We start from the raw sequence: 26,796 nt of genomic DNA on the forward strand, positions 1-26,796 counted from the left end.
CGTATTGGCGGGGGGGTTCAGGGCCCCCGGCGGGTTGCACAGCAACCCATGACCCATCCCGTAGGTGAGTAGATCGCTGCGGAAGCTGCGGGCTCGCTCGTAGGCCGCAGCACCGCGCTTTCCTTGCCCCCTGCCCTCCTTTATAAGGGCCTTTGTGGCCTGGAGGAGTTGATCAAAGTCCCCCCATAGCCGAAGAGCCAGCTGTGCCCTATCGCGGGCGCCACGGGAGTGCTCTAGGAACTTCCGTAGCGCATGCCGCAGCTCATGGGGGGGTGGGGTTACAATTCCCAAGGTATTCCCTGATGGGCCTCTTAATACAGCCTCGTGGTCCGCTAAGGCAGGTAGACAGGGTGCGGACCACCGACGGGGCGTCTGACAGGCTGGGGTTATTAAATTCACTTCACGCCTTGGGGTGGAGGGGGATGGCAGGGGAAAAATTGCCACTCCTAACGGGTCGCGACTAGAAAGTGCAAAGACTGCTCCCTGGGGGGAGTCTGCAAAAGGCGGAAAGGAAATAACCCCAGGGGCGGCATTAACATTGCAGGAGGAGGGACCTTGGGCAGGGGCAGGGGTGGGGGCAGGGGCAGGGGTAAGGCTCTGGGGTGCAGGAGGCGAGCAGCTAAAGGAAAGTGCCTCCTGAGCAGAATCAAGGGTTAAGGGGGAAGGGGAGGGGCTCCCAAGAATGCTAGGTGCTGGCTCCATGGTGGTTTTAGCGGTCATGGCATCAGGTGGTGGACTGCCTTCTGCAGGGTGCTCACCCGGAAAGGCAAAAAGGGGGAGGGAGCATGGGGAAAGGGAGGCTGGGGTAAGGCTACCCAGCTCGAGGCCAGCCGGCAGCAAATCATCCCCTCCCTGGGTGACCGGGGTCAAATCTAGGGCCTCAATCTCCGCATACACGGAGGAGAGGCCAACTCCTGCCACCCCGGGGGCCTCTCCTCTAGGGCCCGCCTCAACGGCCGCCTCGGGGTCTGCGGGGGGTTCGGGTAGCGTCCAGGCAGAAGGGGTGTCCTCAGAAGTCTCGGAGGGGAGGGTTTCCCGTGGAGGGGGGATTCTGCCCTCCAATGCCAGTCCATCTTCCCCTCCCGACACCGGCGGATGGATCTTGCTCGCGGCCGTGGCGGGAGGCTCGATAGCAGTGCCTCCTTTCCTGGTCTTCCGGGGGGCTTCCGCGTTGGGTGGATGCAGCGGAGCTCGAGCCTTCCGCTTGCCTCGCTTCCCCTGGACTAGGGTCCAGCCCTCCATAGCATCATCTGGGGGTTGGTTAGCAGGGGTCGTGTCGGGGGGCGGAGGCAATGGTTTAGGCGTTCGGGGAGGTAGCGGTGGGGCAACATAAGGGGCGGGGGCTTCTCCTTGGGGAGGGCCCTCTCTTATACCCGATAATATCCTTGCCACACCCTCCTCCATGGGCTCTATTGGGTTGGTACTAGCAAGGGTGGAAACCCCTTGCTCGCCCAGGCATTGTAGGGAAGGTATCTCTTGGGCCCGGACGGGAGCAGCGATGGGTCGAGTAGGAGGAGGGTTGGTTTCAGGTACTGGGCAGCCAGGGGCATTGGCAGCGACGGGGCCAATGTCCTGCCGGGTCTCGGGGGTTTCGGGTGCCCCTCCCCCCCGAGCCAAAGGGCAGTCTCTGCGGACATGCCCCGCTGAGCGGCAGAGGTAGCACCGGGCCTCTCCGGTAGAATAAAAGACCCGATAGCGGGCTCCCTCGTAGGGGACTAGAAAGGACCCCTCAAGCGCCTCTCCGTCACGCGCCCCTGCCGGTGGTAGAAGCTGCACTTGCCGGCGGAACGAAAAAATGTGACGGAGGGTGGGGTCCTTGCAGCCCAACGGGAGAGGGCTGATGACAGAAACAAGTTTCCCCAGGGTGGAAAGAGCGGGTAACAGGGCAGCATTGGGTAAGAAGGGAGGAACGGAGGTAAGGACAAGGCGAACGCCCAGGTCTTCTAACGGTTCTAGGGGGACAAACACCCCCCCTACCGTCAGGCCCCTCTCCACCGCCTCCTGGGCGGCATCCTCCGAAGCTAAGAAGAAAACGACCTTCCCATACATCTTGGAGGCCGCCACAATAGCCGTGGGTCCCACCACCTTCGCCAACGCCTGCACGTATGTCTCCACGTGGGGCGAGGCGGGCATCAGGAGGCAACGGACGCCGTGCTTCCTGGTCAAGGCGGGGAAAGGGCCTCGGCCGCTGGTGATGGTGGCGGAGGCAGGGGGGGGGCGAGATGACGAGGCGGCAGGCAGCGGGGAGCCTGCTGCCGCCCGGGCATACGTCCTGGGGGCCAGGAGAGGGACAATCGCAGAGCTGGTGGAGGGAAACGCTGGGAGGGGCGCCACGGTTGATGACGAGGCCGGAGCGGTGGGGGCAGCTCCCGCCATGGAGGGCTCAGTGGTTTTAGCGGGGCCCTTTCCCTTCCACCCGCCCTGGCCCTTCTTGCGAACCGGGGGGGGTTTCCTAGTATCTGGGGGGGTGGTGGGTGCAGCAGCAGCAGCAATCACCCTGGTGCCTCCTGCTACCGGTGCCCCAGCAGGGGGGGTGGCAAGTACCTTAACAATAGTAGTAGGGGGGGGACCTTGGGGGTTGGGCAGGGGTGGTGGTGGGGAAGGGACAACTAATTTTATTAAAGCAGTCTCGCCCCTCTCGTTCCCCGCCATTGTGAGCAGGGAGAGACAGGGAGACACCGGAAGGAGGAGGGGGGAGGGGAGAAGGCAGAATAGCCCCTCCCTCCGCTGGCTGCGGACGGGAAGGGAAAAAATGCCGAGGGAGGGGGGCTGGGAGGAAGGGGGGAACAAAATCGGGGTCCAGTAAAAGGGGCAAGTTGTAGGATAAGCAGTCCGGGGGGGGGTGCAGACCCACACACGTTTGTCCAAAGAGTCTCGGTTGGTCGGTTGTTAGGTCCGGTCCGGAAGGCAAACTTCAAAGCAAACAGCTGGATCCGAAGGGAGATGGCAGATTGCCAGCAGGGACAGACTGCGGGGGGGCCGTGACAGTTGTAATAACGATGGGGGGGTAGGGGCACCGATGGATCGGGGGTGGGGGTCTCCACGCCACACCCCCTGTGCCGCCACAAACGCAAGTAATCACAGTCAAACTCCCCCCCACGAGAGTATAATTCAAAAAGTTACTCAATCTCACGGCCTCCGACACGATGATTTATATTATTTCTTCTGTAAATCTCCGTCTCCGGCTGTGTTGGCTGTGTTCCAAGTCCTCCGGTATGTTAAGAATGTTGTAAGATCCGAGCTGCTGACACAACGGCTGGGTCTGGGGGTTTCCACTCCCCCCTCCGGACAGCAAAATCGGCAATCTTCCCCCCCCTCCTCCGGGGGCTCAGCTGAGGCAAATAGCTGCGCCCGAAAGCAGGCGTGTGGGGGGGATGGCCGGCAAAGGACGTAGATGGGAAAAAACACAAAAAATGGAAAGAAAAATCAAAAAAGCGTCTGGCCCGGTCGGGGGGGAACTAAGGCAGGTGCAAAAAGTAAGAAAAATCCGGGCCAGGGGGCTTTAGGAAAGAATAGAAAGCAGATAGCTGAGGAGCAAGCAAAAGACGTTCCGTTTCCTAACAGGGAAGGTTCCAGAACAATCAGGAACTTTCTGGAAACAATTAAGGCAGACAGGCTGATTAGAACACCTGCAGCCAATCAAGAAGCTCCTAGAATCAATTAAGGCAGGCTAATCAGGGCACCTGGGTTTAAAAAGGAGCTCACTTCAGTTTGTGGTGTGCGTGCGAGGAGCTGGGAGCAAGAGGTGCAAGAAGCTGAGAGTGAGAAGGCGTACTACTGGAAGACTGAGAAGTACAAGCATTATCAGACATCAGGAGGAAGGTCCTGTAGTGAGAATAAAGAAGGTGTCGGTAGGAGGCCATGGGGAAGTAGCCCAGGGAGTTGTAGCTGTCACACAGCTGATACAGGAGCCACTGTAGACAGCTGCAATCCACAGGGCCCTGGGCTTGAACCTGGAGTAGAGGGCGGGCCTGGGTTCACCCCATCCCTCCAACTCCCTACTTGATACCGGAGGAGTTGACCTGGACTGTGGGTTCCACCAGAGGGGAAGGTCTCTGGCCTGTTCCCCGAGCCACTAGGTGGATCAGCAGAGACTGCAGGGATTGTTCTTCTTCCTTTTCCCCATGCTGGCCGGTGATGAGGCTAACTGAGTGAATGGCAGATTTGAGCCACGAAAGTGGCCAAACTGAGGGCTGCCGTGAACCTCTGAGGCGAGAAAATCCGCCAATAAGTGCAGGACCCGCCAAGGTGGAGGAGGAACTTAGTCACAGTAACCTTCAATTAATATATCAAAAGCCCCCCACCTAAGACAAAAGACGTTGTGAATGCAAGAGTTTGGAGGCCTTTTGCTGAATATTGATTGTGTTGTATGCATGAAGGCAGAATACAGAGATTGAGAGACAGACAGCTGGTAGGAGCTGCTGAACCTAAAGCACAACATCTGACCCTGGAAGAAACCTGGAGAGAGATATTGGGGTCAGGGGTCCAGATTGAAGAGAATATTCTTGGTGCTGTCGGCAAAAGAAGCAGTTTTCTGCTATTTGATTCCTTCTGCATTCAGGACATTGTACATTCTTTATTCATAAGCAAAACTGCATCAAACAAATACCTGACTACTACCAATTTCTACTACCAATTGCAGCATCCCCACCGTTAGGGTGACCGTATTTCCCAAAGGGAAAATGGGACACCACCTGGGACTGGCCCGAGCCCTCTTTTGCGCCCCCGTCCCTACCCCCACTGGGCTGGCCCAAGCCATTCGCCAGAGGCCCTCACCGCACAGGGCTGGGGCTGGGGCGGCTGTTTGCTCGAGGCTTGTCTGCTCCCCGCACGAGGCTGTCGGTGCTTGCTGGAGCCCTGTCTCCCCCGCTGCATGGGATGAGCATAGTCGCTCATCCACACCCGCACATGCCTCTGCACCACACCACCCTTTTCTGACAAAAGTGGACATTTATCCCATCACTCTTACCAACTGGTCAAGTCAGCAAGAGCAAACAGGACAAATGCCCACCTTTGCAAAAAAGGTCGGGACAGCCAGGACAGAACTTAAAAAAGGGACTGTTCCAGCCAAAACAGGACGTCTTGTCACCCTACCCACAGTCCCAAACTGTGACTAGCCAAGTCAAAAAGGGACAACAGTATATTAAAAAAATAATAATAAAATGGTATTCTAGAAAAGGAGAATAAAATGTGCTACAGAGGTCTACAGAACTTTCAAATGAAAGGATACTTCATAAAACAAGTACTAGTTGCAGCCACTCAAAGACAGTGTGTCAAACTCACAGGCACTTAATTCCTGTACTACCCAAAGCTATTTGCAGATATGTCTTCAGCTGCTGGGCAAGAACACTCAAGTATCTATTACACGCTTATACATTATAGGCAAGCAGTAGACACCACCAATTTGGTCAACTTAATGTACCCTGTCTACACACACACACCCCATTTCAAATCTTATTATGTCTATTTTAAGATAAAGTATGATGTGAAGCCGTCAAGTGGTATCTGTTTATCCCCATTTCTATGGTAATAAACAATGACAGCAATACATTTCCAAGTGGTCATTTTAACATCTGCAGTCATTTTTGTTACTATGAATTATTTCAAGACATAAAACTGGATTACTTTGTGACCTCAAAGCATCACAACCACCATCTAAAAGGTAAAATAAAAACTCTAATAAATGTGTATAGGTACCATTGACATGTAATAGCATTGGTAATGTTTCTAGTCATCATCATCATCTTATTCATCATTATGATCTCTGTCGAGAGTGTGTGGTTATCACAGTCTTCATTCCCTTGGCATGTACACAGTTCTGCGTGGGAAAGATTGTTCTGACTACAGACAGTTGATTGCACAGCAACTCCTACTGATAAAGGCTCAAATAAGATTCTTGTAGAAGCTCAGATGCCATTGTACCCTTGAAAAATACACCCATGTTGTTATGGTGATCAAAATCTTTGTTTGCCAAGATGCTCTTTTGATATGCTCTTCAAAACTGTCCTCACATGGTGGAAGTTTGGCTAGTGACTTGTCCTTTTTGATGGCTAGATGGAGGTGCAAGCAATTCAGGTCTTCGTGGGTCTCCTTTTCTTTCTTGCTCTAGTCATACAGCACTGCTACCACCGTCCTTGAAGCAGAAGCTGCAGATTGTCTATTACTCTCAACCAATTTGGCAAGATCTCTGAAGTAGTAAGCTCCCTTTGTTTTGACATTGAACGTAGACTCTCCCCACTCCCATACCAAATAGGGATGACAGTCACATTGTGTTAATGCATGTACAGCAGGAAGCATATTGCAGAAGTCAGAGTGAGTGTGTCACCAATTGCATGCACAGGTATGATATGAGGCTTGTCAACTGTGCTGGTAAAGTGCCTGTTTCAATCCACGTGTTATCTGTGTGTTCCATTTATGGAAAGTAGTGAACAGCAAGGACCAAAACTTCTGTGTCAGGTGATCAAATTTACTATAGTTTCTTTGACCCCAAGAGACCCAAAAGCCATATTGGCACATAAAACATGCAGAAGCATCCTTGTGTCTGTTACCTCTTGAATACCGTACAAGTCCTGGGCTTCTTCAACATCTCTCTGGTGATGGACTTTGGTACCTGACCATTGAAAAAGCCTCCAGCAAGGAGTACTTGTGCTGGGTGTGCTTCTACATGCTCAGGTGTATTTTGAACCATATATTCAAAGAGGAATTGTGCAAGCAACTGTTTGTTGGATGCCACAGAGGCACAGGGCATCCACCAATCACCTGGTTATTCTTGCATCAAACCTTAGATTATGTCCAGCACTATCTTTCTACAGTTTTCACAGTGAGTTACTGTTGTTATATCTGTCGAAGACTTATTACAGAATTAATGTTGTCAAATTCTTTTAGGACTGCCTCAGGTACTTGGCAGCCTATTCATTCAATGTGTGGAATTTGTCTCCAGCCATCATTTGTATGACAGCCATGACATCTGATACACATGGTGGTTTCTTTGTTGCATATTCTTAGCTCATGGATTTTTAGCTTGAGCTTCCAGATGGTGCCCTAATTCAGCTTTGTCTCTTACTCTCATTGTTCCATCACCATGGAAAAGGGACATAGTGTCCCAATTAGACCTGTGCCTAAGAACAGTTGCAACTGAAACATCATCTCTGTAACTTGCTAAGGACAAGACGCTGAGGAATACAATTTCTGGACTGATAGACTTAAATTTGGCCTTCTTGGCCATGTCAGCAAATGTTTGGATGCAGATTTCTTGACTGGGCTGAAGAAGTTACGTGTCCCATCAAAATCAAGTGCACATCTCACAAATTTCTCCATTTGTTCTTCACCAACATCTGCTATTGTCAGTAGAAACTCTTGTATATCCGACGTTATATACAAGCCAGAAGATGTGTTGGTAAGCACCTCTGGATGTGATTCAGTGTCAAAGGGGTTGGTCATCACTGATGACATGGTTGGCAAAAACTGTAACACACACTCCATCCCTCTTCAGTGTACAGGCAAGAACTTGTTTGGGGACTATGTCTTCTTCACTACTTCTTGTTAGGTCACTTCTTTCTCTCACAACTTTTGAATATTCCCTAAGGAAATACCTTGTGAGGTTCCATCCAACAAGGGCTGGGTTCTTTCTTGTCAATCCTACTGTCATAAAAATAAAGGGAAGGGTAACCACCTTTCTGTATACAGTGCTAAAAAATCCCTCCTGGCCGGAGGCAGAACCGTTTCACCTGTAAAGAGTTAAGAAGCTAAGATAACCTCCCTGGCACCTGACCAAAATGACCAATGAGGAGACAAGACAGTCTCAAAGCTGGAGGCAGAGGGAGAGGGGGGAGAACAAAGAGTCTGTCAGTCTGTGTGATGCTTTTGCCAGGAGCAGATCAGGAATGCAGCCTTACAACTGTTAGTAAGTAATCTAGCTAGAAATGCGTTAGATTTCCTTTTGTTTAATGGCTGGTAAAATAAGATGTGCTGAATGGAATGTATATTCCTGTTTTTGTGTCTTTTTGTAACTTAAGGTTTTGCCTAGAGGGATTCTCTGTGTTTTGAATCTGATTACCCTGTAAGGTGTTTACCAGCCTGATTTTACAGAGGTGATTTTTATCTTTTCTTTAATTAAAATTCTTCTTTTAAGAAGCTGATTGATTTTTCATTGTTCTTAAGATCCAAGGGCTTGGGTCTGTGTTCACCTGTACAAATTAGTGAGGATTTTTATCAAGCCTTCCCCAGGGAAGGGGGTGTAAGGCTTGGGGGGATATTTTGGGGGAAGATGTCTCCAAGTAGGCTCTTTCCCTGTTCTTTGTTCAACACGCTTGGTGGTGGCAGCATAGGGTTCAAGGACAAGGCAAAGTTTGTACCTTGGGGAAGTTTTTAACCTAAGCTGGTAAGAATAAACTTAGGGGGTCTTTCATGCAGGTCCCCACATCTGTACCCTAGAGTTCAGAGTGAGGAAGGAACCTTGACACCTACAATCCCACTGCTATGACAAATGTTCTGCATTACCTGTGTGTGTGTGTGTGTCTTTCAGAGCACTTGCTGGTGGTTGTTAACTAGAGATAAATTAATTCCTTCAATAAAAATGTCATTTCCCCTTAAAAGGAATCCTCATATTGGTATATGTAACACACAATTGAGGTTTAGAAGTTATTCAAACATTTATCAATAAGCTGTGATGCTTAGTCTCTCGTCAATGTGAGCCTATAATTCAGTTTTTTTTTAATTGGAGAAATTAATCCTGACTTTTAAATATTTAGTAAGATGTCCATACTTTTCTAAATCAATAACTAAGGCACATTTGTGATGACAATTTTTAGGGTCATGAAATGGTATCATGAAGTAGTAACACAACACATGAAGGTACAGTACACTCACTTTTCCACTTGCATTCCTCATGCCAGCTTCTCACTGAACAGAGATTTTTTTTTTGAGTGTACCATTTCCCCCCAGTAACTTGTATTCTGCGTGAAACTCTGACAAAATGCCATTCACATTCACTTTGAACAGAAGAGCTTTGAGAAGGTCTATATTAATTTGACTTTTCTCTGAGCTTCAAGAATTGTCTATAACCTAGAACACTCCTTTCACCGGACTGTTTGTTCATGGTAAACAAACTCTACCTAAGAGAATACATATCATAAACAAATATTTTGCAGTTATTTTTAAAAAATGCAGAAATTTTGACTAATGAAATTGTTTTTTGTCATTTCAAGGACCTTGAAAGAAGTTCATGTAAAAAAACCCTCAGGCTTGTCCTGGTAAAACTGGGGCATATGTTCCTGAACAATAGATATGAAACAAGCACATATGTGGAACTAAGACATAATGGGCATGATCAGCATCAAGTTGTATATGCACATTTCTACCGAGTTTTGGAGAAAGTTATAGTGTATTTCCATTTTTATAACCGATAATAAATTAGCATTCCCTGAGATTTTTCTTTCCACTTAATTAACAGCAGGTTCCAAAATTCCTCTTGATTATATTTCAGGTTTCAGAGTAGCAGCTGCATTAGTCTGTATTCGCAAAAAGAAAAAGGAGTACTTGTGGCACCTTAGAGACTAACAAATTTATTTGAGCATAAGCTTTCGTGAGCTACAGCACTCAATCCAAGGTTTAAGAATCTGAAGTGCCATCCAAAATCTGAGAGGGATGAGGTGTGAAGCATGCTTTCAGAAGTCTTAAAAGAGAACACTCTGATGCGGAAACTACAGACCCAAAGCACCAAAAAAGAAAATCAACCTTCTGCTGGTGGCATCTGACTCAGATGATGAAAATGAACATGTGTCGGTCCGCACTGCTTTGGATTGTTATCAAGCAGAACCCGTCATCAGCATGGACACACGTCCTCTGGAATGGTGGTTTAAGCATGAAGGGACATATGAATCTTTAGCGCATCTGGCACGTAAATATCTTGCGACACTGGCTACAACAGTGCCATGAGAACACCTGTGCTCACCTTCAGGTGACATTGTAAACAAGAAACGAGCAGCATTATCTCCTGCAAGTTGTAACCAAACTTGTTTGTCTGAGCGATTGGCTGAACAAGAAGTAGGACTGAGTGGACTTGCAGGCTCTAAAGTTGTCTATTTTATTTTTGAATGCAGTTATTTTTTGTACATAAAATTCTATCATTTGTAAATTCAACTTTCATGATAAAGAGATTGCACTACAGCACTTGTATTAGGTGAATTGAAAAATACTATTTCTTTTGTTTTGTTTTTTTTTACAATGCAGATATTTGTAATAAAAAATAAATATAAAGTGAGCACTGTACACTTTGTATTCTGTGTTGTAATTGAAATCAATATATTTGAAAATGTGGAAAACATCCAAAAATATTTAAATAAATGATATTCTATTATTGTATAAACAGCGTGATTAATCGTGATTAATTTTTTTAATCACTTGGACAGCCCTAGTAAAGAGATTATTACCTGCATTCACTACCTGTTGTAATCCTATTGAACCCCAGACACTAAGAAAGATTGTACTGTGCCAGTACTTGGATGGGAGATCACCAAAAAAAAATGTCTGCTGCTGAAGTAGGGTTCGGTTGCCAGGTGTCCGGTTTTTGACCGGGAAAGTTTGGTCAAAAGGGGACCTGTACAGTGTTCAGTCAGAAGTACTGATTGAACACCAAAAGTCTGGTTACTGCCCACAGGAGTGTCAGAACGGGGGGGGGGGGGGAGAACCAAGGCAGCGCCCACCGCAGCATGTGACCACAGCGGGGCACTTGCAGAGAGCTGGGGGAAGCACGGCTCTGAGCCAGGTGGGTGCCAATGCATGCTGCTGGACTGTGTTTGGATTGTGTCCTATTTTCCACTCTCCTCTCTGCTCCCCAGCTCTGCCCCCACCCGCCCACTGCAGACACACCCCATCTTCATGGGAAGCTGCTCCAGGGGCTACAAGACGCACGTTACAAGACATCCGTGACTGGCACCGGAGCCGCAACCTGAGCCAGGGATCACATGCGGCACCAGCTCCTGTTTCGCCTCCTTCCCCGTGCCACTTGGATGGGGCTCAGTCCGGCCTGGGAGGGTTGGGGAGCAGCACCCTTAAAGCTCAGGGCATGCAGCTCATTGTGGAGCCTGGCCTCCAGCTCTCTCACACAGTGTGAGGAGGAAAGGACATTTCCCCCAGCCCAGCCCTGCCCAGACAGACAGCTACCCCCTCCCCACTGATCGCTGCCTGCAAATGCCACCGTCAGCCTAACCCAGGGCATGGGGACCAGTGGCACTGGGTCATCAACCCACACCAGCCCCTTCTCAGCCAGGGTGGACTCCTATCTGCATCTCATGGGCAGGCTCCACTTCAGCTCCCAGCCCCACTCTGCAGGTGAGTCCTGGGGGGCAATGGGGGGAGGCGAGCAGGGGGGCTGTAGTGTCCAATTTTAAGAAATTGGAAAGTTGGCAACCCTATGCTCAAGTGGTGTTTAGTACTGAAATGTGAAACATGGAAAACTGTGCCCAAGCTTCTTGAAAACTTGGTCCCTACATCAGGGACCCAAGGTCCATATGCAAGACAGCCCGAGTATGTTCCTATATGTTTATGCATTGCACAATTATGCATACAAATCAGGTCTTTGCACACGCTAGTGACCACTAGTAGCCTACATGTCCAAAAGTTTGGGCACATTTAAATGCAACTGGGCGTAAACCTTTAGCTTCCAGTTTTGTAAATGTGTAATTCAGCCTCCATCCAGACACACAAAACCGAATTCTGAATTCAGATGTATAGTGCAGGCAGGGAATATCACAAATGGTGGCATATGCCTACTGGCCAATTTTACAAGATCTGTGGTAACCCACTCCTGCATGTGTATAATAAAACAAACTTAAATCCATAAAGCACATACACACAGTAAGCTTTCTCGGAGTAGGAAGGCATCCACGGCCTTCATGAAATTATTTAAATTGTCCCCTAGGTTTAACATTTTGGGGCATATTTCACAACTTTGATCAGGCTTTGAAATGGCTTTGCAGATTGCTTCATACCCTGTTATAACAATGAAAATTTTGAACTATGAAGTCACAGGCTCCAAAGAGTTGATTTAACATGCCAGACATTAAGAATAAAGGGGAGAATGAACTATCCTAAGGATCTTCTTTTGCTTGTCTTTTTTCAAACTTCTTTGACAGAGAAGCTATTTAAACACCAAAACAGAGCTCCTTGCATACTGCATACAGTACTACATAACAACTTTCCACCATATAAAGACTCATCATTTTCACCCCAAAAATTAATCTTATTTTTCTGCTTCTCTCTCATCTAGGGTCTCGCAAGCAGCGAACAGCCCAGTAACTAACCAGGTGGTAAAAGCAGTCTAGCCCATTATTCTTTACAATGAGCCTCTTCCGAAGATATATACATGCAGGGTAACACAATAACCTTAATCCTGAGAGTTGCTGCTCCTTCTAATGAGCTGTGGCTATTACAGTGGTTTCATGGTTTAAGTAGATCAAGCCCCTCTGTTGGCAGAGCAGATGAATTAGAGGGCATGGCCTTGCTATGCACATATGGTTTGAATCAGTCTGGTACTGGGAGAAGAAAGGATTGTGGTGACCTTTGATCTGGCTTGCCAGGTTGGGTTTCTGATTCTGGAATTAGGTGTATCTTGTTCTAGAATCTCAAGGGAGAAAATAAAAAAAAAAAAAAAGTTAAGTGTGCAGAAATGGTCCCTATATCTCAATTTGAAATCATAGCCACTTACACACACAAGCATTCTGTATATGTATTTTTAAGATCTGTGCTCCACAGATCATAGGCTTTTTAACAAAAAATGCCATCAGAAGAGCTATTAGGAAAGTAAAAAAGAAAGAAAATGGGGCTAATTAAAACTTTTTAAATATGCACTCTAAGCTGTTTTCTCAGGAATTTCAATTCAAACTTAATCCTTTTTAAACAAAGGCTTATTTCCAAGAGGAACCCTAAAGGTTGAGTGCTTATCACATTGTGCCAATCAGACACTACATACAAAAAACCCTCCCTGACCCTGCTGCTCTATGCCACAGTCTCCTCAATCAGACTGAAAATCAATTTCATTTGAGAATCTTCAATTTGAATTCAGTCACAGTTACAGTATTTGTAACATCACATGTGAAAAGGACAACATGAGAGAAATTCATGTCAATTCAAGTTGAACAGTTCGAGAAGTATTTTATATATTTCAGTAATAAACTAACTACTGGTTTTCTATTCCATTTTGATGCTTTGAAATATCCCAGGTTTAAGGGACACTAAACTCAAGCTGCACTTCTGAGCTCTTGTGGTCATACTGCTATTTGAAGAGGCTCTTCTTTCAATATTATCTATTCTGTCTCTTTGCTCTCAATCCCTGGAGCTTGTTTCAAGCCTGGAGCATCCTGCACCTACTGCAGAGTGAACTAGATCAGTGGTTCTCAAAGCCGGTCGACCGCTTGTTCAGCGAAAGCCCCGGGCGGGGCGGGCCAGTTTGTTTACCTGCCACCTCCGCAGGATCAGCTGATCGTGGCTCCCACTGGCTATGGTTCACTGCTCCAGGCCAATGGGGGCTGCGGGAAGGGCGGCCAGCACATCCCTTGGCCTGTGCCGCTTCCCGCAGCCCCCATTGGCCTGGAGCGGCGAACCACGGCCAGTAGGAGCTGCGATCAGCCAAACCTGCGGATGCGGCAGGTAAACAAACTGGCCTGGCGTGCCAGGGGGCTTTCCCTGAACAAGCGGCAGACCAGCTTTGAGAACCACTGAACTAGAAGACCAAATGCTTCCTACCTCAATTTCTGATTTTACACTGTAGTTCTTTGGATATTAGTTTATGTAGTATCACTGAAGGTGGGATTTCAGAAACACGAAATAGCTCAGAATCACAAATCCCATTGAAAGTTAATGGGACTTCTGGTCCAAAGCCACTTAAGGGTGGGATTTTCAAAAGCACCTAAGATCTGGAAGCTTATTTATGTCAAAACAGAAGTGTGTTTTGAACTCTAAGTGTAATGGACACTTAGTTTTCTTCCACTTTTTAAAGCATGATACACTGAAAGCATCAATATAAATCTCTGGAGATTGTGGGTCAGCGTGTGAATTCATCTACACCTTAGTTATTGTCCATTCATGTCAGGAGCTTATGACCTGATTTTCAGAGCTGTTGAACACACACATGGGATCTGCAAGTATTCAGTATCCCAGGAAAAACAGGCCAGTAGCTCATTTAATCTTCACATACAAATCTTGATTGTAAACTCTTTGAGGAAGAGACCACGTTCACCTTTATATCCGTACACTGCCTTACACAACTGGGCCCTAATTCTGGTCAAGGTTTCTGGGTGCTACCCCGAATATAAAAAACTGAAGAGAGCCAGACACTGTACATCTCAGTTTTCATTCTTACAATGGACATTTACTTTTCACAGGTAAACAAGGCAATTCATAAGCACTGTACAAAATTTTATATTGAATGTATAGATTGTAAATTCTGTGGAGTAGGCACCATCTTCTTGTTCTGCGTTTTGCAGTGCCTTGCACAATGGGGTCCTATTCTGACAAAACCTAGAGCATAACTATGTCTCCTAGGAGCTACTCCAACAGTTAGGAATCAAATTAATCTTGTTGTACACTGGACACTTGCAACTCATTTCAGTGACCTAACTGAATGAAATATGTATTTTCTGCTTCTAGGATTCAGGTATGTAGGAAGAGTGCTATAAATTAATCAAAAATAAAGCAGATCAGAAAAAAATAGAGGTCCAATTTTTAATCAGTCCTTTTTTCTCTAAAATATTAAAACATGTAAAAGCAAACATGTCAGTGGTGAAGCAGCACATGAAAAAATGTCTATTTCCCTTTGTAATTTCTACATAATGGATGAAAGTCAGTACAGATCTGTTAATTTTGTATTTAAATTAATAAGGTAAAAAGCAGTAAGGCTTGATATGTGTTTCATAATATTGATTAACATGTCAGCCTTTAGAAAGTAACTGTTAATTATATTTAACTGGGTAAAGGCAAAAAACAGGAAAATATTATTTGATCAGTGTTACACATCTCACCAGATTCTCTACATAAAATATTTGTTCAAAACTGCTAAACTATTTAATGATCTATACCTGACAAAAGTGATTTAAAAAGTGAGAAGTCTGAAGTTAGTGATTGTCCAAAATTATGACAGAGTTCTACCTTAATTTAAAAAGCAGTCGAGGGAAGGAGTATAAAAATGACCTTGTCCTACTTGATTATTGAATTTTTTTCACCCTGTGGCTCGTTTGTTGTCAATACATTTTCAGGGCATAGAACATGGTAGAAAAGCAACATTTTAAAGAGCACCACATTACAGATCACAACTGTATGAATGATTTTATAAAATATTGTTCATAATGGTATTTACTCTATTTACTTACAGACAAGCAACATCCTCAATGAAACTTTTACAGTTCTAGATGTAGTCTGAATGAGAAATTATCTGTTAGACATTTGTTTGCTTTAAACTAGACTTGGCCTACTCTTAAATTATATCAGCAGGGGTGTGAAAACCCCACACTCTAGAGTGACACAGCTATGCTGACAAAACCCCCAGCACAGCCACAGCTATGTCAGTGGATTAGCACTTTTGTCAATGTAGTTAACAGAATTTAACAGCATTCTAGGAAGTGGTGTTCTTACACAGACCAAAAAACTCCTTCTTTCAGTATAGGCTGTGTTTACAGTAGGGGGCTATACCAACATATGCTCTGTAGTGTAGACATAGCCATAGTCTCTTTAAAAAATGAAGAGATTTACACTATGGTAAATGGTATTTCTCCACTGAACTGAGTGGCACATGTGTATAAGAATAATTCTCTGTCTGGAGGCTATTTGATTCTCAGTACATGCACAATTGTCTGAGGATAATAAAGAGCCCATGTTTGCGTTTGCTTGTAATTTTTGCACCATCTGTCAATTCTCCAAGTCATCAGTCTGTAAAAAACATTTCCAAAATCTGTAAAGACCTCATTGTAAGCAAAAGTCATGAGCAACTCTCATCCTGGCAAATTGATAGGGAACTGAAGTGACATACAAGTGTGACAATTACTTAGTGACCCATGTACAATTTGGAGAATGGAAATATTTTAGTTTACTTTGAGTGTTTCATGACCCAATTTATATAACAGACTATTTGATATTTTGACCCACCTTCATTTCTAGTTTCTACTATTTAAAGGAATTTAAAATGTTTTATTTCCCTCCCCTTTCCATTCCCGGATGTTGTTTCGGGAAGAAGAATTGCTAGGAAGAGATGTGATCCACCTAACGAACAGAGGGAAGAGCATCTTCGCAGGCAGGCTTGCTAACCTAGTGAGGAGGGCTTTAAACTAGGTTTGCAGAGGGAAGGTGACCTAAGCCGTGAGGTAAGTGGGATACCGGGAGGAAACACAAGGAGGGGAGTGCAACAGGGGGGCCCTCCTGATTCATACTGAGAAAGCAGGGCAATCAGCTAGTTATCTTAGGTGCATGTACACAAATGCAAGAAGCCTGGGAAACAAGCAAGAAGAATTGGAAGTCCTGGCACAGTCAAAGAACAATGATGAGATTGGAATAACAGAGATTTGGTGGCGTAGCTCACATGACTGGAGCACTGTCATAGATGGTTGTAAACTGTTCAGGAAGGACAGGTGGGGGCGGGGAAAGGTGGAGGAGTTGCACTCTACGTAAGAGAGCAGTAGGATTGTTCAGAGCTCCAGTATGAAACTATAGAAAAGCCGGTTGAGAGTCTTTGGGTTAAGTTTAAAAGTGAGAGCAACAAGGGTGATGTCGTGGTGGGCGTGTGCTATAGACCACCAGACCAGGAAAATGAGGTAGACAAGGCTTTCTTCGGACAATTAACTGAAGTTTCCAGAACACAGGCCCTGGCTCTAATGGGGGACTTCAATCACCCTGACATCTGCTGAGAGAGCAATACAGCAGTGCACAGACAATCCAGGAAGTTTTTGGAGAGTGTTGGGAACAACTTCCTGGTGCAACTATTGGAGGAACCAACTGGGGCCGTTCTCCTCTTGACCTGCTGCTTACAAACAGGAAGGAATTGGTTGGGGAAGTAGAAGTGGGTGGCAACCTGGGCAGCAGTGACCACGAGCTGATTTAGTTCAGGATCCTCACAAAAGAAAGGAGAGTAGCAAAATACAGACCCTGGATTTCAGAAAAGCAGACTGAAGGAACTGATGGGCAGGATCCCCTGGGAGGCTAACATGAGGGGGAAAGGAGCCCAGGAAAGCTGGCTGTATTTTAAAGAAGCCTTATTGAGGGTGCAGAAAGAATAGCAAATATGGCAGGCAGGGCCAGCTCTAGGCACCAGCAAAACAAGCAGGTGCTTGGGGCAGCACATTTCTAGGGACGGCGTTCCAGCGCTGACCACGCCGCCCCTAGAAACGTGCCCCCGCCGCCCCAGCTCGCCTGCTTCCCTGAGCACCCCGCCGCCACTCCGCTTCTCCCCCTCCCCCAGGCTTGCCACGCACGAATCAGCAAACCTTGGAGGGAAGGAGGGAGAAGCTGAGCAGCGGCATGCTCGGGGGAGGCGGCGGTGGTGGAGCAGAGGTGAGCTGGGGCGGGGAGTGGTTCCTCTACTCCCCCCGCCATTACTTCCTGCACTTCCCCCCAACCCTCGCTCACCTCCGCTCCGTCTGCTCCCCTGAACAGGGGAGCTTCTCCCACCTGAGAGGGAGGGGGGAGAAGCAGAGCGGAGGCGTGTTTAGGGGAGCAGATGGAGTAGAGGTGAGCTAGGGCGGGGGTTTGGGGGGAGGGGAAGCCACAGGAAGCAATGGGGGGGGGAATGCAGTATGCCCAGGGGAGGAGGTGGGGCCGGGGATTTGGGGAAGGGGTTCAGAAGGGGCGGAGTTGGGGTGGAGCCGGGGGCACACAAAAAAAAGCAGGGATGGCCAAAAATTTTTTTTGCTTGGAGAGGCAAAAATCCTAGAGCCAGCCCTGATGACAGGTGACCAGCTTAGCTGAACACAAAAAGGACGCTTACAAGAAGTGGAAACTTGGACAGATGACATGGGGGGAGTATAAAAATATTGCTTGAGCATGCAGGGGTGTAATCAGGAAGGCCAAAACCCACCTGGAGTTGCAGCTACCAAGTGATATGAAGGATAACAAGAAGGGTATCTACAGATCTTTTTCTTGTTGCTAACATATCAGGGAAAGTGTGGGACCATTAATGAATGGGGGAGGCAACCTAGTGACAGGTGATACAGAAAAAGCTGAATGGTACTCAATACTTGTTTTGCCTTGGTCTTCACAGACAAGGTCAGTTCCCACACTGCTGTCCTGGGCAATACAGTATGGGGAGGAGGTGAGCAGACCTCAGTGGTGAATGAACAGGTTAAGGACTATTTAGAAAAGCTGGACATGCACAAGTCCATGGGTCCAGATCTAATGCATCCGAGGGTCCTGGGAGAACTGGCTGATGTGATTGCAGAGCCACTGGCCATTATCTTTGAAAACTTGTGGCGATCGGGGGAGGTCCTGGATGATTGGAAAAAGGCAAATATAGTACCCATCTTTAAAAAAGGGAAGAAGGAGAAGCCAGGGAACTACAGACCAGTCAGCCTCACCTCAGTCCCTGGAAAAATCATGGAGCAGGTACTCAAGGAAACCATTTTGAAGCACTTGGAGGAGAGGAAGGTGAACAGAAACAGTCAACATGGATTTGCCAAGGGCAAGTCATGCCTGACCAACCTGATTGCCTTCTATGATGAGATAACTGGCTCTGCAGATATGGGGAAAGCATTGGACATGATATATGTTGACTTTAGCAAAGCTTTTGATACAGTCTCCCAGAGTATTCTTGCCAGCAAGTTAAAAAAGTATGGATTGGATGAATGGACTATAAGGTGGATACAAAGCTAGCTAGATTGTCAGGCTCAATGGATAGTGATCAATGGCTCAATGTCTAGTTGGCAGGTGGTATCAAGGGGAGTACCCCAGGGGTTGGTCCTAGGGCTGGTTTTGTTCAACATCTTATTAATTATCTGAATGATGGGATGGATTGCACCCTCAGCAAGTTCGTAGATGACACGAAGCTGCGGGGAGAGGCAGATATGCTGGAGGATAGGGATAGGGTCCAGCGTGACCTAGACAAATTGAAGGATTGGGTCAAAAGAAGTCCTGCACTTAGGACGGAAGAATCCCATGCACCACTACAGGCTGGAGACAGACTGGCTAAGCAGCAGTTCTGCAGAAAAGGGGGATTACAGTGGATGAGAAGCTAGATATGAGTCAGCAGTTTGCCCTTGCTGCCAAGAAGGCTAACAGCATATTGGGCTGCATTAGTAGGAGCACCGCCAGCAGATCGAAGGAAGTGATTATTCCCCTCGATTTGGCACCGGTGAGGCCACATCTGGAGTATTGCATGCAGTTTAGGGTCCCCCACTACAAAAAGGATGTGGACAAATTGGACAGAGTCTAGCGGAGGGCAACAAAAATGATCAGGGGGCTGGGGCACACAATTTACGAGGAGAGGCTGAGGGAACTGGGCTTATTTAGTCTGCAGAAGAGAAGAGTGAGGGGGGATTTGATAGCAGACTTCAACTACCTGAAGGGGGGTTCCAAAGAGGATGGAGCTAGGCTGTTCTCAGTGGTGACAGATGACAGAACAAGGAGCAGTGGTCTCAAGTTGCAGTGGGGCAGGTCTAGGTTGGATATTAGGAAACACTACTTCACTAGGAGGGTGGTGAAGCACTGTAATGGGTTCCCTAGGGAGGTGGTGGACTCTCCATCCTTAGAGGTTTTTAAGGCCTGGCTTGACAAAGCCCTGGCTGGGATGATTTAGTTCAGGGGTGGGCAAATGTTTTGGCCTGAGGGCCACAACGGGGTGTGAAACGGTATGGAGGGATGGGTAGGGAAGACTGTGCCTCCACAAACAGCCTGCCCCCCGCCCCCTCCCACTTCCTACCCCAACTGCCCCCCTCACAACCTCTGACCCATCCAACCCTCCCTGCTCCTTGTCCCGACTGCCCCCTCTCGGGACCCCCCCTACCCCTAACCACCCCCCCAGGATCCCACCCCCCTATCCAACTCCCCCTGCTCCCTGTCTGCCCCAACAGGCTCCCTGACCTATCCAACCCCCTGCTCCACTCCTTGTCCCCTGATCTCCCCATCCCTAACAGCCCCCCCAGGACCCCACCCCCTATCCAACCCCCACTGCTCCCTGTCTCCCCCCTCCCGGGACCCTTCCCCACCCCCTGTCTCCTGACCGCCCCCCCCCAAACCTCCACCCCATCCAACCGCCCCCTGACAACCCCCCCAGGACCTCCTGCCCCTTATCCAACCTCCCCTCTCCCTGCCCCCTTACCATGCCATTCAGAGCTGCAGGACAGGCTTATTGGAAAGCCTAGGAGGTGGGTGGGTGCAAGCCGCGCTACCCACACGGCTGCAAAAGAACAGCGGGGGAGGGGCCAGGGGCTAGCCTCCCCGGCCGGGAGCTCCAGGGCTGGGCAGGATGGTCCCACGGGCCACTGTAGTTTGCCCACCTCTGATTTAGTTGATGTTGGTCCTGCTCTGAGCAGGGGGTTGGACTAGATGACCTCTCTTCCAGCCCTAATCTTCTGTGATTCTGTTATCACATCTATTTCCACTAACATTAATGGGCTTCATGCATGCACATAGAAAAACCGATGAAGTGAGCTGTAGCTCACGAAAGCTCATGCTCAAATAAATTGGTTAGTCTCTAAGGTGCCACAAGTCCTCCTTTTCTTTTTGCGAATACAGACTAACAGGGCTGTTACTCTGAAACCTGTCATAGTGAAACCTGACACTCAAGTTTTTAATCAGTTCACTTTTTGTGCGATGGTTCCATATCAATAAGGCTAGACACCATGCTTCTTATCAAATTTAGCAGCCCATGGGCTGCAGTTTTTAAAAATATTTTTATCTGATGTTCGACTTCGATTTATGGATTATTTTTAAGAACTACAGGTCAGAATGAACACATAATTGAACTTCCCTCACAAATACTTTGTTTTCAAATTACTCTATGCTCTTTCTCCAGTCAGAACCCCCACCATATGCTCACTGCCCCCGATTCATTAGTGTATTCATGAGCCTGATTTGGAAAGAGGTGGGAAATGCTAAAATATCCAGAAGACCATTTAAAAATCCCCAATGTCTTCCTATCAGACTCAAAAGCAACAGACTGCAACAGGCACACATCCCGAGTGTGCAGATAGGCACATGTTATACAGGCTCATAGTTGTGTCATACTGCACAGCTTCTATGGTAGGGGGGTTTTGAGTGCAACACATTTCAGGAGATTTGAAGCAGACCTACCCCACAACAGCATCCACAGTATAAAACCAGTTTCAGAGTAGCAGCGGTGTTAGTCTGTATCCACACAAAGAAAAGGAGGACTTGTGGCACCTTAGAGACTAACAAATTTATTTGAGCATAAGATTTCCTGAGCTACAGCTCACTTCATTGGATGCATGCAGTGGAAAATACAGTGGGGAGATTTTATATACACAGAGACCATGAAACAATGGGTGTTACCATCCACACTGTAATAAGAGTGATCAGGTAAGGTGAGCTATTACCAGCAGGAGAGGAAAAAAAAAAAACCACCAACACTTTTGTAGTGATAATCAAGGTGGGCCATTTCCAACAGTTGACAAGCACGTGTGAGGAACAGTAGGGGCGGGGGACCGGTAATGCCACGAGCGTACTTCCTAGGCTGTAGGGGATGAGTATTTTGCTCTGTCTGCAAAGCGCATCAGACAATGTCTTGCGGCCACCACACGCTGGCGCTTCCAGACCCAAGAGAAGAAGGCGACACCGCAGGGGCCACCAATACTATTAGGGCAGCAGCGGGGGCGGCCAGTTCTAATGCAGTTAAACACACTCGCGCTGTTCCCCTCTCCCTCCACCCCAGCCCGCCGGGAGAGGAGAGGAAACGGGGTCCCCTGGCTGGGGCTGCGCGCACCTCTCGGTTCTGTGCAGCACCCGCCCCCGGCACCCGCGGAGCCCCCTGCGTTAGCCCGAGAGCGCCGCGGCCTTTCGGGGCACAGCCGCGATCATGGGGCCCCCGGTCGGCTCCGCGGGGAGAGGCGGCAGTACCGCCGGCGGGCAGAGGAAGCTGGGGCCCCCACGTCTCTCCGCCGGGCACCCAGCGCCGCCACCAGCGGCCCCCGCCTTCCCCCTCCGCGCCCGGGCAGCGCCAGCCTTACCTTGCCCGCCCCGCCGGTGCACTCTCACCAGGGCCTCGGCGCGGCCGCCCCGCGGCAGCTCCCGGCTCAGGTGGAGGCGGCCTGACGCCCGCTCCAGCTCCACGGGGGCGGCGGGAGAAGCCAGCTCGAACCAGCTGCCGGCCGCCTGGTAGCGTGTGTCCGGCACGGTGAATATGGGGTCCCCGAGCCGCGCCCCGGCCGGGACCCGCGCCGTGTAGGAGATGGAGCCGGAGCCCGGCGGCTGCTTCTGGGGCAGGGGCGAGCGGGCCCTGCGGGCGCCCTCTCTCCGCACCGCCAGCTGCAGCCGCCGCGCCGGGCTCCGCAGAGGCCGGGGCAGCCCGTGGTCCTGCGCCGAGACCCAGAGGCTGAGCCTGCGGCGCCCCAGCAGGGAGCCCACCGTGAGCACCTGCCCGCTGCGGGGCACCACGAAGAGCAGGCGGCTGCCGGCGCCGGCCGGCCACGAGCGGTAGGTGAGCAGCGCGTTGGCTCCTTCGTCCCCGTCCAGGGCGCGCAGCCAGGCCACCTCGCTGCCCAGCGGCGCCAGCTCGTCCACGTCCAGGGGCGGCCCGGCGGGGATGCGAGGCCGGTGATCGTTCCGGTCCAGCACCCGGACCCGCAGCAGCGCCCGCCGAGAGGAGCCGGCTGCCCTCGGCCGCCGCAGGGACAGGGTGTACCGCGGCCGGGCTTCCCGGTCCAGGCACTGGGCCGTCCGCAGCAGCAGCAGCAGCCCCGGCCCCAGGTGCAAGGAGAAGCGGGAGGCGCCGGCCCCCTCCAGCGCCCACTCCCCCGGCGGCTCCCCAGGGTTCAGCAGCCGCCGCAGCGGCACCCGCAGCCCCTGCACTGGTGTCCCCGCCGGGCTGTTCTCCAGCACCTGCCCGTAGAAACGGAGCAGGCGAGAAGTGCCGCTAGCCCGGGGCTCCGCCGCCCTGCAGAGGAGCTGGCGGCCGCTCCCGGCCAGGAGCAGCAGGACGAGCAGCGGCCAGGCGGGGCAGCGCCCCCACTCCTGGTCCATCCCCCTCCGGAGGCAGCGGCGGCACGGAGCCGCTTGCAAGGCAGAGAACATCAGCTGGCGCAGGAGGCTGCGGCACCGGCTGCAGGCGCTGATCTGACCGCCACCCAGCCCCACACCGACTGCACGTGGAGCGCCCGCTCCGCCCCCTGCCCAGCGACCAATCCGGAATAGGGGTGGGCTGGTGCTCTCCTCTGGAGAGAGCGATCCCTCGCCCTCGGCTAGGGGAGGAGGAGCCAGTCAACCCATTCCCCGCCCTTTATTTACAACGTGGACCCAGAAAGTCCCGACAAGTCTTGCGAATCTGTCGGACTCAAACGTCCTTGCTTAGTTGCAATGAATCAACAGCAGCAGCCAGGAAACAATCTTCTCAGTTTACAGGAAAGAAATTTAGATCGTTTAGAAACAGGCAAGGGAATAAGTTGCATAACTGGACAGTGAAATCACCTTCATGCTACATAGTACTAGCTCGCCTTAGCCGCCAACTGACAGGAATGATTTAGGGATAATGAAGCAAGTTCCATCAGTTTATTTAACATTTACCTTTCATTATTCCAAAGATAAGTTTCCAAATTTTATAATTGTGAAATATATTTTCCAAGTGGAAATATAGCACTGCTTGGGTTTACAAGTGTAAAAACCAGACCACCTTAAACAATAGCTCTAAGAGAGGCGAGTTTGGATATTAACTCCACAGATATTTAAATAGTCATCATTAGGGAACATTAACTATTTCACTGCTCTTCATGGTTAGCAGAAACTCAGCTAAATTGGGATTGTGAGTGTGCCCAAGTACCACCATTTCCACTCCCTTTCCTCCCCAAAGGCTGCAATTCTGCAACACATTCCACAAAGAACACCTGTGCATAATGCATTGCAGCATCGGTTTCTCCATCTCAGATTATTCTAATATGCCTCAAACTGTGATTATTGAAAGAGCTATATATATATATATATTACTGTTATGTGAATACATTGCTTCTTGACAAAGCATTGTTTTTTGAATGAGGATGGAATAGTGGGGGCATTATTTGTTGTAGTGGTTAAAATCTGTAGCTAATTTACTCATATCAAGAGGCGGGGAATCACCAAAAGTGGCACAGAAGAGCACCTCTAGCATTGTCTACTTGTCATTCAAGTATTGACTAGAATAACCAGAAGCTGTTTCTGATGTATTGTAAGTAAGGGAAGAATGATTTATATAACTCCTGCTAGAACAAAAGGAACAATGTTGCAGTAAGTAGCAGATGAGAGGTACTTTACATCACAAATTGTTTGCAATCTGGAGAGTAAGAAATATATGTTGGGAAAAATAAGCAGCAAGGTTTTTCATATTTTATAGAAGAGATTTCTACAAGTTTCAGACAGTTAACATTAGAAATAAGTTCCCAGGAAAATTATACCCTACCATAATCCATTTCATCCTACTCTACACAAGAAATGATTTAACAAACAAGGCAGTTTAAATAAAACTTTTGAAAATTTTACCATTACTAAAAGAAAGAATAATTAGCCTAATTTTCAATGAGAGTTTTGCTTTATAGATATGATCCTGCAGCCTTTACTCACAGGAGTAATCCCGAAGTCAAGAGGTCCGTTTGTGTAATGGAAGCAGGATTGGGCCCTACAGCCTTTATCCTTCAGACACACGTTTAAGTTTACATGAGTAGTCCCACTGAGTTCAGTACTGCTTTAGAGTATTCTGTTCCCAAATACTTGTACTATTTAAATGAAGTTCTCCCAGATTCTCCTTTGTGTTTCTCCAGCAGAAATAGACAGAGTTTGGTACTTTTTCCTAGTGCACAGAAGAGTGAAAGCTACTTTTGCAGTGAGCTAACTTCAAGTAAAGCTTGTGTCCATGAATTTATATGAAAAGATTTTCAAGCAAATACTCTAATCACATTTAAAAAAAATAGTGAAAGAAATACAGGAGAACAGAAGGGGTTCAAAGGAACAAAGGAATAGTTTCAAGAATTTATCTGAAAGGAATATAATAGCCAGGTAGTCATTTCTATATGGTAGGTAAGGAACTCACAATGTATATAGGTGTGTGAAGGGGTGTGCAAACATGCACTGGACAAGAGAGGGTTAACCCCACACTATGGACTGAGGAAGTCCCACCCCTCAGACCATGCTGGGCATGCTCCAACAGCTGCCTCAGTATAAAAGGGAGCAGCCCAGTTCATTCTAGGTTGACTGCTGGAGAGGAAGGACCTTTAGTAGAGGCTCTAACTGAAGAGCTGTCACAACCCGTGGCTGGATGCTAGGGATTCTGAGAGTGAGATCAGAGGTCTGTGGACAATAGAGCCCCAAGGAATCATCTATGCTGTGGAGCTCAGATACCCCATGTACCGCAGCTTCTGGAAGTGTGATAGGAAGTGGCGCTGGGTGGGTGAGTGATATATTCCACCTGAGCGAGGTCAGCATGTTTCTGCGGGACTCCCTGCTGACCCAGTGGCAGGCCACTGTTAGGGCCCTGGGTTGGGCCCAGTGGAGTTGCCTGGGGCCCCCTACCTGGGTTGCTGTCACTAAAGCTTTGCTAAAGTCAACATATATCATGTCCCTCTGCATACTGCCCTGTACCTGAGGCCTGTTATATGGACTCTGGCTGCTAGGCCATGCTGCTTTCTGCCTAAAGACTGTCAGAAAGACTAACCATGGTGGTATCACAACCCTGCTATGCCCCAAAGGAGGACAGGGTGTGCATAGCATGTGACAAGGTGCCACTGCACTTTAATGACCTGAATAAGAGCTCTGTGTTACTTGACAGCTAGTGTGGTGGTGTGTTTGTTTTTTAAACCAACAGAAGCTGATCACAAAATTCTAGTCAATGATAGAAAAATGTTAACTGTAGCTATTGTGAGTGAGCGTAGCAAGGGATGAATTCCTACTTTCATCCCAGAAAACATAATACAAAGAGTGGGTTGAGGCGCTAGTGCTGATGATAAAAAGTTGAAGACAAATCTTCAGTCATTTGTTGTATGACATTCTACTCTGTGTCCTTAAGAGCTTGGGTTCAGTCAAGCCACAGTGGCAAGGGTGCAACCTACCTGAATCAGACTCTACATGTGGAAATCTTTGGTCTGGGAGAGGAAAAGAGAATATGCACAACATCTCTCTCTCTAGCATTGAAAAGCTAGACCTCATCTGTCAAACACATAATACCCAGTGATCTAAATTTAGACATCCACTTCCTCCCTGATGCACAAGTGTCATTCCCATTGATGGAATTTACATGCACATGAGGGCAAGAACAAACCCCCTAGGCTACATAATAGCCAAATGGCCTTTTTTTTTTTAACTTGACAAAGGCATCTGATGGCACAAAAATGTACACAAGGACAAAAACCAGTCCCCAACCCCACAACCAGCAAGGGATAAAAATCCCACGCTAATACTTAGAGAAAAGAGATACCAATATAAGTAGGGTGCATTTGACCAGAATTGCTACCAATGAATGTTTCTGAATGTGTCTGGAAGCTGCTTTTGTCAGCCAATGTGACGCTTAGCCAACAGTAACTGTGGTGTGACACTACACCTCATATTCTTTACAGTGATATTATGGTGTAATGATGCATTTTGTACAAGATAAGTCATGTGAGGTATTAAAGTTATGATTTGCTGAAT

The 26,796-nt window shown here is 48.3% G+C and overlaps 1 protein-coding gene across 1 annotated transcript in view; it reads right to left on the reverse strand.

Moving 5' to 3' along the window:
• The window catches only part of LOC140906500 (neural-cadherin-like), a 94,606-nt gene extending 72,182 nt beyond the window's left edge, over positions 1-22,424 (reverse strand). Inside the window, exon 1 of the mRNA XM_073330553.1 lies at positions 22,161-22,424. The gene's annotated coding sequence lies outside the window, so the exon portion shown is untranslated. The remainder of the gene's footprint in view (positions 1-22,160) is intronic.
• Positions 22,425-26,796: the final 4,372 nt, after the last annotated feature.

Source organism: Lepidochelys kempii, chromosome 2 (assembly GCF_965140265.1).
Source record: "Lepidochelys kempii isolate rLepKem1 chromosome 2, rLepKem1.hap2, whole genome shotgun sequence".
Taxonomy (NCBI): Eukaryota; Metazoa; Chordata; order Testudines; family Cheloniidae; genus Lepidochelys; species Lepidochelys kempii.